The 15454-nt window shown below is 36.0% G+C and overlaps 1 long non-coding RNA gene across 1 annotated transcript; it reads left to right on the top strand.

The window, feature by feature from the left end:
* The first annotated feature begins 12783 nt into the window (after positions 1–12783).
* Positions 12784–15161, top strand: LOC149918262 (uncharacterized). The gene is made up of 3 exons (XR_016466487.1): positions 12784–13284; positions 13624–13741; positions 15080–15161. It is a non-coding gene; the product is annotated as an uncharacterized LOC149918262 (long non-coding RNA).
* The last annotated feature ends 293 nt before the right edge of the window (positions 15162–15454 follow it).

Here is a 15454-nt window from a genome sequence, read left to right as displayed (position 1 = left end):
GGTCCATGCTGAGTTGCTAACAAATTTCCATAATGATTCTAGCAAAATTGCTACCACAGTAAGACCTGCCTAGATTCTTTCTGTGATTTACTAGCAAAAAGTGTTAAAGCAATTACTAACTTACTTTTTTAGACTCATTAGTCATCTCTCTGATGTAATTTATTACTCTATCTTATTATTTCTCTTAAGGTCTGATGCCAGACATTCTATTTAAGTATCAGATTGGTTTAATTTAATCTTGTGATTCGTGTTCAGATAGTTTTTGAACCTAACTCAACTGTTTGTGCTGCTTCAGAAATGGCATGCCAGAGGACACTGTTCTTGGCCTTCTATTAGATGCTATTTATAGTGCCTTTTTGTGATAAGAATCGGTGGATAATGGATGGGACTTCATTTCTATGCTGATTGTGGACACTTTTATTTCATTTTGAGAGATGGCTGGTTTACATTTATTTATTTATTTATTTTACTGACCATATATCTTGTCGCTTAATTGTATCACTGATCTCAATTTGATTTTCTGTGAGAAAATGCAAATTCCTGTAAGGTATGTATGGCTTTAAATAATTGAGAAATGCTATTAAATGCAACAAAAAATTCAGTTGCTTATGCCTTCGTTAATGAATGCTGATTCTCTTCTGGACTACCTTTTCTGTATGAAACATATGTATGCATTGCTTAAGCTGCACAATAGCTATGATTTTAGTATATGCTTGTTGGGAGGCTGTAGTTCGGGCTGAAGATTTCATACAGTTCTCCATTTGAGTAAATATATACTTTTTTCTTTTGAGTTCTGGCCATTCTTCCCTTTTGTATCAGTAATATGAAAATTATCAGCAGAGTGCTGAGAAGGGAGGAATAAAATATGAATGTTTACATTTGCACTCATATAATGCTTACTACACAGATTTTGATATAAAACTTTTGGGCTGGCTGAAGGCCAGTTTATTTCCTAACCTATCATAGAACAGCTGGAGACCATGTGTAATAGCAAACTTGCCAAACTAACACTTTTGGCTCATGGGAATTTGGATCAGAGAAAATGTGACAGTCCAAGACTACTTCATAGGGAAGCATAATTTAGACATGTTTCTTGTAATCGTGTCAGAGACGGTCTGCATTATCACAGGCTGAAGGTTATAGTTGTCATTGATCTGGAGAAAATTTAAACATAAAGGTATTGTCTTAAAGATGAACTTAGTTTGATAGAATTTTGTCCAGACTATTCTCCGATTCTGATATAGAGGGTGAGAAAATAATAATAATAAAAAATTAAAAACAAAACAAAACAAAAACAAACAAACAAAAAAAAACCCACACACAAAAAAACCCAAAAATGAGATTATAAAGGTCAATAAGAGGACAGATGTACAATATGTTTTAGTGCATTCTGGGAAAAGACAGATTTTCATTTTTAGATCTGTGATGGTGCAAAGATTTTGGTGATGCTAAACTTAAAACTAGTGGGCAGAAGACTTGGTGTTCTCAACCCCAGTGAGTCAGAAGCAGAGCAGGATGTGATTTTTCTTTAAAAATTCTCATGTTTTTAATTAGTTTGAATGTCATTTTACAGGCAGTAATAAGACAAAGTAATGACTTTCTCCTACTCATGTCTGCTGTGTGTGGAATCTATTCCATACACACATTCATAATGTGACTTTTGAAATGTATGATCTAGTATAGAACATGGTGGATAATGTAGTTTTTTTTTTTTTTTTTTTTTTTTTTACAGTTTTTGTAAGGCATTTCTTAGAGAGTTCAGATTCTTGGCAAATTTCAGTGCATAGATACTGGTGTCATGGGCACTTCAGAAAAAATAATAATACATCTAGATTAGACAGATATTAGCTGAGTGTTACTGCCAAAATTTAAAATGAGAATCAAGCTATACAGATTCCCCATGCAGCTTGTGTTTAATTTTACAGGAGACATTGTTTTAATTTTTCTAATGATCCCCAATATAGAAATTCTAATCAGTGCAGGAATCCAAGAAATTTTGTGTACATGCCAGAAGAAGGATGTTCTAAATAAAAAATAGTTTTACTCAGTAGTATAAATAACTACAGGAGCTTGATTGGAAGCGAATGTTGAAAAGTGTGTGTTTTATTAGGTATTTGCTACTGATAATCTCTAGCAGTAATTCCAAGAAGGTTTTTTTACTTGAAGATCTTAGTGTAAACTTCTGTTGATACTTGTGCTCAGAGTTGGACAGGCTCCTTGATAGCATTCATAGGCCTGCAACAGAAACTCAGACTCTTACTTTTTTTGCTATGCTGCATACTGTGGGCTATAATTCATCTATGTTTAGGAACATTCGTGAACTTTGATCACTTCCCGAGGCCCACCTAACCACAGCTGCAAGGATGGGAAGCCCTCTGCAGCTGCTGGGCTCTGACCTCTTGAGCAAAGGTGAGTCGCCCAGGATGACCAGAGCGCTTTTCTTTTTTTGCTTTGAAATAGCGCTGCCCTTTTCTTGAGATACTAGCTTGTGTGGTGGAATATATGAGCACTTGGGCAGTAGGTGCAGGTCCAGGGATTGCTTCACTTCTGATGAGCATGCTTGCTTCCTCCTGGAGATACCTCTGTTAGTCCAGGGAAAGACTTGTTTTTTTTAAGAGCTAAGCTGAGTGCTGAGTCCTTCTTCAAAGGGTCACATAGTGACACATAGATCCACTTTTAATGGGAAGTTATAAAAAATATTCCACTCCTGCACACTTCACATTTGGCAATTAATTTTTCTTTGCTATTACCTGAACTGCTGTTAAGGCAGATGGCACTGTCTAGTTCCTGTCATCAGCTGATGAACTTCAGCTGTCTCCAAAAGATTCTATTTAAAGAGAGCTTCTACAGGAAAAGAAAATGTGACCCTGTTGTGCCAGTGATAAAAATCAGTGTATTGGCTAATTGTCAGACATGCTAGCAATCATACAATGAGCACCTGCATTACTGGAAGCTAGCTACTGAATATGATTGTTGATCTTTTCTTCCTTGAGGGAGGAAAATAAATATGCTCACCTATATTTATGTTCAGAGCTCAAATGGACTTCTCTTTATTACCCCTTTATTAATGGGATTTTGTTCCTTGTTCAGATTTAGTCCCATACTGATTTTGTGAATCTTTTTCCTCCTTAAACTGTTTTGCTTTCAAATCATAAGATAGTAAAAAATAAGTATATTGTCCAGTTACATTTTTGGGACTTACAATGTCCTAAGGCCTGAGAAGCAGAATGTAGGGTCTTGAATTGCCGCCTCATCTGGTTCTGATGCTGGGATTAGTAGCTCTGAAAGAGTGGAAAGAGGTTTCTTGAAGATAAACAGTTTGATCTTTCTGCCATAAATGGAGAAAGAGCTGATTTACAAACAGCAGAACATAAATGGGACTCCTGAGACTACCAATTTCCAAATGAGTGCTTGATTTGTTTCTATGATTGTTGAACAATTGTAATCCTTTATGCTGCTTTTTACTTTATGAAATGCTCTCACTATCTGTGGAGAATCTTATGCTTTCAGAAACAGGTGTAGTGTATGCACATTGTTATGTCAAAGGAGAAAGAAATAGTGTAAGGTTGTTGCTGTCAGTGCACCATAACAGATGAATATACAGAACACTTAGTATCATCCAAATAAATGCATTTTAAGATTATGTAATGGAAGTATGGGTACTTGCAAAGAGTAGAGTGCATTATTTAGAGTCAGAAAGTGTCTGCAAATCTGAAATAAATATTATATTCACTATTATTGTTTGTAGTTACAGCTAAAATCTCACTCCCAATGTAGTAGGCATTGCAGGCAACGGGAAAGAAAAATGATGTATTTTCTAAAAGATTTTCATGCTTGAGTGAGAAAATACTTTCTAAGAAATGGTAGAAAAATGGTGAATGTGGTCATTGTATTTTCATGTAACAGAAAGGTCTTCCTCTTGTAGCTTAAAGACTGTAAGAGTGGAGGTCATAGTCCTACCGTGTGTACTTACAGAACTTGACAACATTATTTTGTGTGCAAATATATTACCTTAGCTTTATTTTATAAAATGTCTAAGGGTGTCATGGTTTTGTGATTTTTGGTTTTTGGTATTCCACATCATAACATCATGTAGGGCACTGGGAGTTTAACTGTTAATGTTCAAGTTCCGGGTACTTGCCCGGAAGAGAAGAACAACTACATTCCCCAGGGTACTTTGCGGTCACAGAGAGGAAATATAACTCCTGGCAAGGTCACCTGATGCACTCTTCTTTGCCTGCTCTTCTTCGTTGGCTCTCCTCCCTTTTTCTCCCTGCTGCTCAACTGGACTGCACATCTCGCCTCAGTGTTTTGGTGAGGCCTATCCACCTTTCGGACATTATCTCTCTCATTATATTTGATTTATTAGCTTCAATTTTAATTATATTGTATTATAGTGTGTTATCTTGCATTCCGATACTATATTTAGTAAATTAGTTTGTTTCTCCTCAGATTATTGCCACTGTTTTTAATTATTCTGGGGTCCCCTGTTCCCTATTTCCAGAGGCGCGGATTTTGCAAAATCCCTCTGCCCTGCTAGTCATGGAACCACGTTGAACCAGCCCGTAAACCATTGACAAAGGGTTATACTTTTGACTAAAATATTTAGCTGCTACACGTTCACATCATCTAATAAAGCTCTATAGTTTATTACCGTACCCAGTATTCTTTCTTTTGAGCACGGCAACTCAGCAGTCATTATAGAATTTGTGTGAAATACACGTACACGGTGTGGGACTGAATGGACTTCTTCACATTTATTTATAAAATGTTTTATCGCCTCTCCATCATTTTATATTTCCATAGTGACTCAGGCTTTATGTGGGATGAGACCCACTGGATATGTCTGTACTGCTCATAAAGAGTCATCCCTGAAGAGGTTTTGAATACAGTGTGCTGTGTCCTGCCTGACTGCCATCCACATTACTGAAACACAGACTGAGTGCAAGCTGTGTGCCTACCAGCATACAAACCTGCCTGGCACACTTCCATGATTTGGAAGGCACGAACAGGCTGTACTTACAGATTTCTTTTCCATTTGGGCTATTGAGGACATATCTAAGGCATTTCCCACCCAATGAGCAAATTAAATCAGTGGCAATACAGTTATTCAGGAGAATAAATGTTTAAATGTTTTCATATATAAACTGTGAAACTGAACACGAAAGGAAAGTTTCATTCTTATTTCATCTGAAGATAGTTCAATAAGAGGCAAATCTCCTTTAATAAAAATAAAAGATATGAGCTCATATGTGGAAGGCAGGCTCAATGGGTGGAAGGGTTGGCAGGTAAGTTATCCTGAGGACATGATGGAGGCATTGTTACTTGGCAAACTGATAGACGCATTCTGACTGGGAGATAGAGATATTTGGGAAGAGTTAAATCCACTGGATTTCAAAATTCTCATGATAAAATATTCTGAAATCAATGTTATTTACTTAGATTCCAATTTGCCTTTCAAAAATTCTTTAGGACTGAAGTTGCAAGAAGAAAAATTGAATACATCACAAGTTCTTCATCCCTGGGATTTAAATCACAACCCTAAACTGTTCAAGATGTCTCTTTTCCATGAGCAGAGGCAAAAGAACATTATTTCTGTGACTGCAGTGAGTTTATATCAGAAAGAAAGGAAATTAGATAAATGTGAGTCTACATATATCCATGACAACAACTTAAATTGCAACTGGTTGTAGTGGAAAATGGTGAGCTGTCAAAATGGCTGCCAGCTTTCCTATATTGTGTAAAAATATTTTGGATTATTGATTTTATCTTTAGTAGAATCTAGGAGAGTTCTATGCATACCTTTCATTTGGTTTTCAGTGGGATTCTTGGTAAATCATTTATTTCCTGTTGTCTCAAGTTTTCAATGGAAAAAACAAGAACTTCTAATACGAATGTTGTGAAGATAACATGGTACTAATCTTATGAGAGTGATGAGGAGGGCTGTACTGTTATTTGGAAGACTAGTTATGAATTTGCCATTTACGACAGGGCCTTCATTCAGTAGAATTGAAGTTAAAAGTTTTTTGCCGATTCTGTAAAAGAAATCACAAAGTGCAATACTCAAACAAAATGGAAAGGTGCTCAGCTTAAAGAAGTGTTTGCTATAAGCAGCTTTTCAAAGTTAATGAGAAATATCCACGTAAGGGGGATTTTAATAAGCATTCTCTTGCTGAGTTCTACATTTTTGATTAATTTAAAAAATGTCATTGAGATTTAATATATCAAAAGACAGCTTCATTCTAACTCTGCTGTTGGATTTTTACATGGAAAACCTTTTTCTTTTTAATACATTTGAATATCAAGGACATAGTAGTTCTAAGTGCCTGTTTACAATTTATGTACAACGTTTTTCTACTTTGTGGTTTGATTGATAACTGTAATGGGCTAGATAAATAACTATCATTCATTAAGTAAAATCTCTAATTAAGAGTAATATTAAAAAGCTTAAAATATGGTCACTATTTCTATCAATGGTGATATATGAAAATGTTTAACTCTTTCTTACATCAATTTTGTTAGGCTGAAAATGATATTTTTTTCCAAGCAACAGCTAAGGTATAATTCACAAAATTGTGTAGTCATGAGTATGTGAGAGTCAGACAAGCATGGGTAAGTTAGCAGACTTTGCAAACTTTTTCTGAGTATAACCTGTATTATTTTATGATAATTTTACAGGTTGCTTTTACATCACATTTATCAGTACATTGTGTTGTTGACAATGTAAAGCAACTTTAGGACTTCTAAACTTTCAAAATCTTCTGCTTCAGAAGCAAACAACCCTCTGGATAAAACCACCATTTAAGCTCCTGTTGTGTAACTATTTTACTCCCTTGGAGAAGATAACATGGTAGGTTGAATTATCTGGTAGAAAATTGTCAAGAATTATGTTCTGAATGACAGTTGTGTTGTTAGCAGTCCATGATGGTTTCTGAAAGGCTGATGGACAGTTTTTAGAGTGAGCAAGAACATTTTCCCAAAGTAAAAATCAAAAGCTATATAGTTAGAAAAAAAAATAAATCAAAAACCAAACCACAAACTATCAGCAGTATGAAGAAACTATTTCTTAATTCCATATTCCTTGAGTTAAATGCTTGCTCTGAAATCATCCTATTTCCTCAGTAATAGCTAATCGTGCTGGAGGAACAAAATTGCTTTTGTCCCTTTACTTAACTTTGTAGAACACATAGGCAATTACAGGAACTAAGAAAGGTTATATTGACCATCAGTCTTTCTAGTTTTATACTTTATTCACCCCATGGTGCCTTGTAATTGTTTCTTAAATGACCTTATTATGTTTGTGCAACATGGAAAATAGCTCACTTCACTTGCTTAAAAATTATCCCAATTCTATGCGTTTCTATTCATTAATTTTATACATGTAGATTGCTTAAATTACTTATTATAAACTGTACTTCTGTGGGGTGCTTACACTAATTGGTAAGCCAAATTACCTACAACAATTTTTTCTTGTGGCAGTGATGCCATAGAATTTATTTATACATGCACACAGACTTTACTTCTGGTAGGATGGCACAGACCATAGTGTTTTGTGCATTTTGATATATCCTGGAGCCTTAGGAAAAGAATAGGAGTGCACATCTTGTGTGCCTGACTTATATTTCTGCCTGTGTATTCTTTGTCACCACCTTCTTCCATTTTGCTCTTTTTTTTTTTTCTCATGATAAACATCCATCACTTGTTCATTTCTGATAGGGCAAGCTGAATTATGCCTAAAAAAATCCCACTAGACTAAATTATGGCAATCTGGGGATTTTTTTTTCCATAAAGTATGTTGCTCGTATTTTACCATTAAGTGAAATATTCAAGATCTTCCTCTGAAAATCACCAGGAGTAGGAAAGTTCACCAGCTTTCCAGATTAAATTATATACTTAAGATAGGTTTTTTATTTTTATTTTTATTGTGTGTGTGTGTGTGTGTGTGTGTGTGTGTGTGTGTGAGAGAGAGAGAGAGAGAGAGAGAGAGAGAGTGAGTGAGGAAAGATTTTTTGATAATTTTGTGACTAAGAGCTTGAGGCTTCCTGCTGTCAATTTTTAAGTTAATCTCAACCTCGAATAATAAAGAATATGTTGCTTCTGGGATGCCTGATCAGGACAGCAACCTTTGCCTTCCTCCTTTCCCTGGAATGTAAGTTTGTAAGAGCAAGAGCAAAATCAGTTTGCTTCTTATTTCACCAGTTTTACTACTCAGAACGTTGCCCTCATTTGGTTTGGTTTCTATTGCAGCTATACTCATCTTTAGTCTACCACTGAACCTATAGGTTTTGAAACTGAAACATGTAGATTTCAGCATGGATTCTTCTTCTCAAAGGTATCCTGCTGTGCAGAAGAGCGTGGTTCAAGATTCTGGACAAGGCAGATATACTAGACATGTAACCCCTAAAACAGGTGTTCATGACCACAGCAGATACATGATTTTGCATGCAACTCATTTGCATTTCAGTTTCTAAGACACTGTGCCTTGGCTGAGTCTCCAAACGTCATCTGCAGTACGGAGTATCTGAAAATCAAGCTCAGGAATGCTATGTCTTTCCAGGACAATGTTTTTTCTAAAAATAAACCCTTTTTAATTTTCTTTCTTTTTTTTTTTTTTTAATTGAATTTCTACTGTGGCATGAGAGAAATCTATTTAATTATTGCAGAACTTCCGGGTGCTTAATTTCTTATTTATCTATTATATGTCACCAGTCATATCTACTTCTGAGATGTGCTGTGAGAGCATATTAATATATGCAGATGCATGATACAGGATTATCATGGTGAGATAAGGGATTCCCCACCAATATAAGACTGTAAATTTTATGGAGTTATGTGGAGAAATAAAAATGTGTAGGCTGAGATTATTGTCCTTTTCATCCACTTAGATGTAGATGCTAACAATCAGATTTGGGCTTTTATTTATACCTGACATGACATATCTTATTCACTGAACAATTATTCACATGGAAGGTACCTTACCTTCTGGTATGTGCTTATGAATTGCAGACAGAGAGGATCTTAGAAAGCTTAAAGCATGATCTGTTCAAGTTCTAGTTTCATCATTACTTAAAAATTTTATCTTTTTAAATTTAAAATAGATCTTTTTTTTTTTTTTGTATTAAGTATCCTTTTTTATTGATTAAAGATTTGTATAATTCTTGTTATATACTAAGATGGAATAATATAATTGTATATTATATAATTATAGCTATAAAGATGTTAATATAAAAGTTAGTTAAATATGTTTGTGGTTATCAATTAAGATATCACAAATTTAACTAGAAATATGATGTATGCCTTACTGTTAAAGCCAGGGGTCAGTAAGCTAATACATAATATTTTAATGTGCTTCAATGTTTTTCTGCACATTTTTTTTTAAGTTTCAGATCACAAGAACTGCTTTAAATTAAATAAGAACCGAGAAAGCAGAGACTTCTTCCAAAAGAAATAAAACTTCAAAAAACAGATGACAAAACAGAAACTTGCCTTCAAAAGGGCATAATATATTTTCTGAACAATATGCAGTACCTTATCTAAATTAAATAGTTTTATCCTGCAACCATTTATGGAAGAACAGAGAACAGAATAAGGTAAAAACCTTTCACATATTCAGTTTTCTTGGTCTAATTTGCAAAGTTTAGCAAATTAGGTTCTGCAAGAAACAGTCAACCCTTGCCCTCTGCAGACTATTTATTATTTTAGTTTTGAGATGAAACTACAATAGCTTCAGACTCTTCTCTTTCATAGTCACTGATTTGTTTGCACACATCTCATGAATTATACCAAAAAATAAGAAGAAAAGGGAAACACCTATTTTTCAGAAGACAAATAATAGACTGAAGGTGTATTACAAACACCAATTCAGAAGAAAATACAGGGCTGTAGAATCTGTTGACAATTTTGCAGAGAATGAGTGAATACAAAGAGGACATAGTCTCACAGTCCTTTCTGTCCAGAAAAAAGACAGGATTTTCCTGGTGTCATATAAGATGTTGTAGGGGCTTCATTTACAGCCCTGCCCTTCAAGAAGAACAGTATTTAGATTATAAAGACCCACTTGTTCCTAGTCTGAAAAATGGTGATTGAGATTTAATCTTTGTCTGCAGTGAAAAGTCTCTTCCCTTTTCTTCAGGGTGCCACTCCCTGTATTTATACCATTAATCAACCTTCACTATTGAAGTTTCATCAGTAACGTTCATTATTTGGCATGGTATTAACAAACCCCCTCCTCTTTCCTTCCCATACTTTTCTTTCTCCTGTCAGTTTAATTCTACAGCAAAACCAAAATACCCCCTTACAATCAAAAACAAGCAATCAAAAAAATTCAAATAACTTACAATCAAAATTCTTGATATTTTTTCCCCTAGGATTCTGTTAAAAATTACTTGTTCAATAATGTGTGAGAATCTGCTCACATATTCAAAAAATATACTGCACAGGCTAAAATATTTTTAAAAGCCTGAAAAAACATTCCAACTCCGCCCCAAGAACTCATTATTTTTTTTATCCCTTGTATTATCCTAAATTTTACCCTTACTAACGTGTTCTCCAAATGACAGATTTTCTAATTTATCTCACAGAGTAGTAACAAAGTGAATAACCCTCCCCCACACCCCCCAATATTTAGCAAAATAATCAAAACAAATGCCCTCCTTAATTTTATCTCATTATTCTTCCTGCAACTATAAGCCCTTCTGTCACTTGGAATAGTGTCTCTCCTTCTGTAATGCTTTTCCATGAGAAATTTGTAGGTTATTATTGCTCTCCTTAGTTGTTGCTTAGCTAAGTGATATATATTTGACAGACTGTAATTGCACAAGCCCCTGGGAAGTGAAACTGCCAAGGTTGCACACATTTCTATTTGGGATACGTATTACAAGGTATGTCAAATGCAGGCAGTTGTAGTGCATAAACAAGAGAAAAAAACCTCCAACTGAGTAAAGAAAAGAGAGAAGGGAATCTTTTTTTAGATATATATACATATATTTTTAAGCCAGTTACAACAATCTCAGCCATTTCTCAAGTCTTCTGAAGGTCACTAGTGAAAGCTCACAAGCACTATAGGTTCACAGGCACTTGTACATTCTGATGCCTGGAGAACTGGCACTGTGTCTCTGTCCATCTGACACCCACAGTCTCTGTCCACTTACCCACTCCACAGTCTCTTGCTTGGCCATGCTGGTGCTCACTGCCCATGTGCAGCACTTGATCAGTTGCCCTGCAAGCACAGCACACTTATGGGTCCCCCAGATACCAGCCTGGACTCTTGGGCTCTTACTTGCTGCTGCATGCAGCTTGAGGTTTGCCAAGGGAATTCATGTGTACACCAGGTTTGGGGTACGTACAGGCCTTCACCGCACAGAGGCAGCACCAGGCATGACACTGTGTTGGGCAAATGTACTGACCAGCCATGACTTATGCAGCTGGCCTATTTTATGCCTGTTTCTGTCTATTTCCCTCTTTGCTCCACCCTTAATTCCTTCTCCTAAAACCTAAACATTCCTTCCTGTGGGACTACAAAAAATTCAGAAATATCCCAAATCTTCATGTTCCTTTTGTTTTCCAGTTCTTGACAGTTAAGAAGTACAGACTCATCATTTCTGGAGTTTGTTACTAGCCTATTAATTAGTAGCGGGAGACATTCAATCTCTGCCCTTGTCTCCATTATCCTTGTCTACCACTTTTCTGTCACTTTGACTTATTGCTCACCCCTTTACTTATTATCACCTTTTGCATTAAAATATCCTTGATGAGGTAACCTTATGTAAGTGGTGTTCCTGCCTTCCACATTTTCTTGCAGAAGTCAATACAGTGAATTTCAGAAAACCCAAAAAGCCCAGAAAAGTCAGTGAAGAACAAGGTAGAAGCAGTAGTAGACAGAGAGATACGGAGAAGGGTATTTATTAATCACAGTTAAATACAAGTTACTGGTATTCAAAAATAATAATAAAAAAAAACAACAAAAAAAATGCCAGGTCATCAAATAGGTTAAAGAGAATGAAATTCTTTAGTTTATGTTCTGAACTTTAACCTTTAAGATTATTCTTATTTGCACATTAATGCTATTATAATGAAAAAGTCATCTATGTTAGATATTACATTTTTTCTGCAAAACCTAGAGGCAAGAAGAATTCATCCACCCAGATGTAATCATCTATTCATCCTGGTCTTCCTCTGTATTGGTGGAGAGAAATAGCTACTTGGGTGCCACACTTCTCATCCTAAAATAGACTTATAAAATAGATTAGAAGAGTCATGCTTTAAAATTGCCTAATTCTCTTCATTGACTATAAAGGCAGCCTAGGGGGTTAGCTGAGATGTAGATGTCTACATTCTACTCATATTAAATTAGGTGAGATGAATCCCACCCTTCATTTATTTTTCAAAGAGCGTAACTTGAAATTGTCAGATAATGGTATGAATATGAGAGGTGGGGCTTTGAAAAAAGCGTTAAATATTACAAGAATGGTGATAAGATTGTGAGGAACTGGTAGAAACTCTTATGCACAGTAGCGACCAGATATTGCCAGGATCACTCATATCATTGTGTGCTACTGGAAACAAGCAAAGAACGCATGAAAAGAAAATATGTACTATGTTAAAAAAAAAATAAAAGAGGATACTGAAACAGAATGTAACACCAGAGCTGAAGTAATAAACAACTGGTTTCTCTCCCTATTGATTTATTCTTCATTATTGCTTCTTTTCCTCAGCATTGAAAGTTTGTATAGCTCCTCGTCTCATCTTCACTTCAAACAGAAGAACAAAAAGCTGAGAGCAATAAACTAAAGAGCTGAAAAAATCTACAGAGTAAAGAAGTAATTCAAAGAACAAGGAAGAAAGAAATATGAGAGGAGGAAGGGAACAAAGAGAGGACAAAGGAAGCAGAACAAGGGAAACAAGTGTCCTATCATTCTATAGATAGTATTGTGTGTCTACATGTAAACCAGGTTGCTGGTGACTAACACAATGAACTGTTCCTAGCATGCTGAAATTCTCACTTGACCACTTCATTGTCCCTTATGTTTTGCTTTCTCCTGTCCGATATTTTTCTTTCTTCCTTTTTCTTTCTGTCTATAATTCCTGTTTGCTGTCTAACACCATAATATTAAAAGCCACTGTCTACCCTTTGCTGCCAATTGCTATTGTTTTTGCCTTGCTACAGCTAAGCTCATTGAGTTGCTTTGGAAAGAGCTCAAACTCCTATCCAAATCTCTGGAGGCAGCACAATAAAGCAGAGAGAGACTGCAGCCAGCGGTGAGAGAAGCCTGGGCCAAAGGAAAGGTACAAACCCTGTATGATTATCATCTGTGATCGACACTAACATCATGAGTAGTGTGCCAGTTACAACAATAAAAAGCAAAAAAATGTGCTGGCTGGAGGTTAGCTCTGTTAATTTTCAGAACTGAAAATGAGATGAACAGCCTAAAGTGCAGAAAAAGGGAAGCTGCAGTGTCTCAGACACCTGCATTTCTTAATCCAGTATCATCTGGAAACAAAAATGCTACTTTCTCAGTCCAATACTTATCAAAAATTAGGAGCAGGTGACTAATTTGATGACTGAAACTAAATCTGGAGGCAATCATTCTTACAGGGGCTGTCACAAATTGTTCTTTCCTTCAGATGCTGATTTTCTATGTCATGCTGGTGTCCCATGGCCCCTGTGAAGTTTGGCTCCCTGTTGTACTGTTCTTCCAGAAGCAGAGAAGGAGAAACAATCTCTGTGCCAAAGAGCTTGCAAGTAAGCAAGTCCACTGTGGTAGATAATTTTTCCTTAATGAGCACGTGTCCCTTTGTACTGCTCAGGTTCTTCTTAGGTTACTAAATCATTCTTCCAGTCTCCCACTTTCTTGCTATATACCAGCATGGATTTTGGAGACTGGAGCTTCAAACTTCATCAAAGTTGTGCTGTATCTGAATTCTAGCCAACAGATACCACTCAGAATAAATGAGACGTATCAAAGTAGAACCTGTTTAGAGGACAGAATGTGATGAAAGAAAAGAATGAGCAATTTTGGCAAAAAAAAACCCCACAAAAACAATTAAAGATGAAAACAGAAATAATATTGGCAAGTGGAAAACCATTTTGAACAGGTTCATTAAGGTAAGATTGATTGAACTCCCACCTTCCCCCCCCTTTTCACCTCTCCCCCTTTCCCCATTCTGATCAATTTTTGGTACTTAAGAGGCACAGAATAACAATTTGCTACTTGCTTTTTTTTGTGTGTGTGTGAGAGAGTACTTTGTTATCGTAGAATCATGGAATGGCTTAGGTTGGAAAAGATATTAAAGGTCATCCTGTTTCAAACTCTCTGCCATGGGCACAGTTGCCACCCACCAGATAAGCCCTGTGCCCCATCCAACCAGTCTTTGAACATCTCCAGAGTTGGGGCATTCATACCTTCTCTGGGCAGCTTATGCCAGCACTTTGAGTAAAGCATTTTCTCCTAATATAAACAGGTGAGAATTAAAAAATTGATAAATAAATTGATAATGAATTAGGAATGTTTATTTTAGAAGAGAAAAAAAGAATTTACTTTCCGTAAGTACAAGATTGACTTAACTCTTTTTGTGCTGTAGTAATCAATCATATGTTGTAAATCTGGAACTCTAGCTGTAAAATAAATACTGTTGCAGTAAGCCTGTATATTTCTTTAAAGAAAAAAAAAAAAAGTGTTCAAAGAAAGAAATATATACTGATTTTATTAACATAAATAAATAAAAAAATAGAGTTTGCAGCTCTGTTCTCTCACAAAGACCTGGAATGGACCCCTGTATCATTTTAAGCCCATTGTTTGGTTTATTCCATGTTTCCTGAATGAAAGTGGATTGAAGATAGTTCTTTATTTATGGATGAAAAAGTATCACACCTTCCTCCTCTTTTCTCAGCCTTCATCCTCCTTGCCTCATTTACCCTCTCATATGTAGAATTCTAATTCTAACTCAAAAATAAGATTTTCTTTTGACTAATATACCCAGAATTCTTGCTTGTACATCATAGTTGAATCTGAGTACCTCATGCAAAACAAAGCACTTTTCTATCAAGTCTTTCACAGGAATATCTGCTTGTTCTGTACAGAAGCCGATACAAGATCCCTAGATGTCAGTCAGCATCTCTTCTGTTCTGCAGTGGTCTTCGAGCTTATTAGACACCTGCAGCTGAAAGGTACCGATCTGTAGACTGATGCATCAGTCTTCTGCTGACCCAGATTTCCCCTTTTCAGTTTGTATTTGCAGGCACTGTCCATGGAAGTCCCTGTCTTTTGTTGTCATTGGAAGGCTGTGTGCTTTTACGAGAAGTCACTGCCCCTCTGCACTTTTTGATAATCTATAACACTAAGCAGTGATGTGGGCATTGATAAGACATTGCTCTGTGAACTCTACATTGGCATGGGTGTTATGCTTTTTATAACCCCCTAGCTAAAGCTGTATCTGTGGTGGGTTTGTTCTATCT

The sequence above is a fragment of the Phasianus colchicus genome, chromosome 4 (assembly GCF_987193195.1).
Source record: "Phasianus colchicus chromosome 4, bPhaCol1.hap1.1, whole genome shotgun sequence".
Lineage (NCBI taxonomy): Eukaryota > Metazoa > Chordata > Aves > Galliformes > Phasianidae > Phasianus > Phasianus colchicus.
The sequence above is the reverse complement of the archived record's forward strand: the minus strand, read 5'-3'. Positions and strand labels throughout refer to the sequence as shown.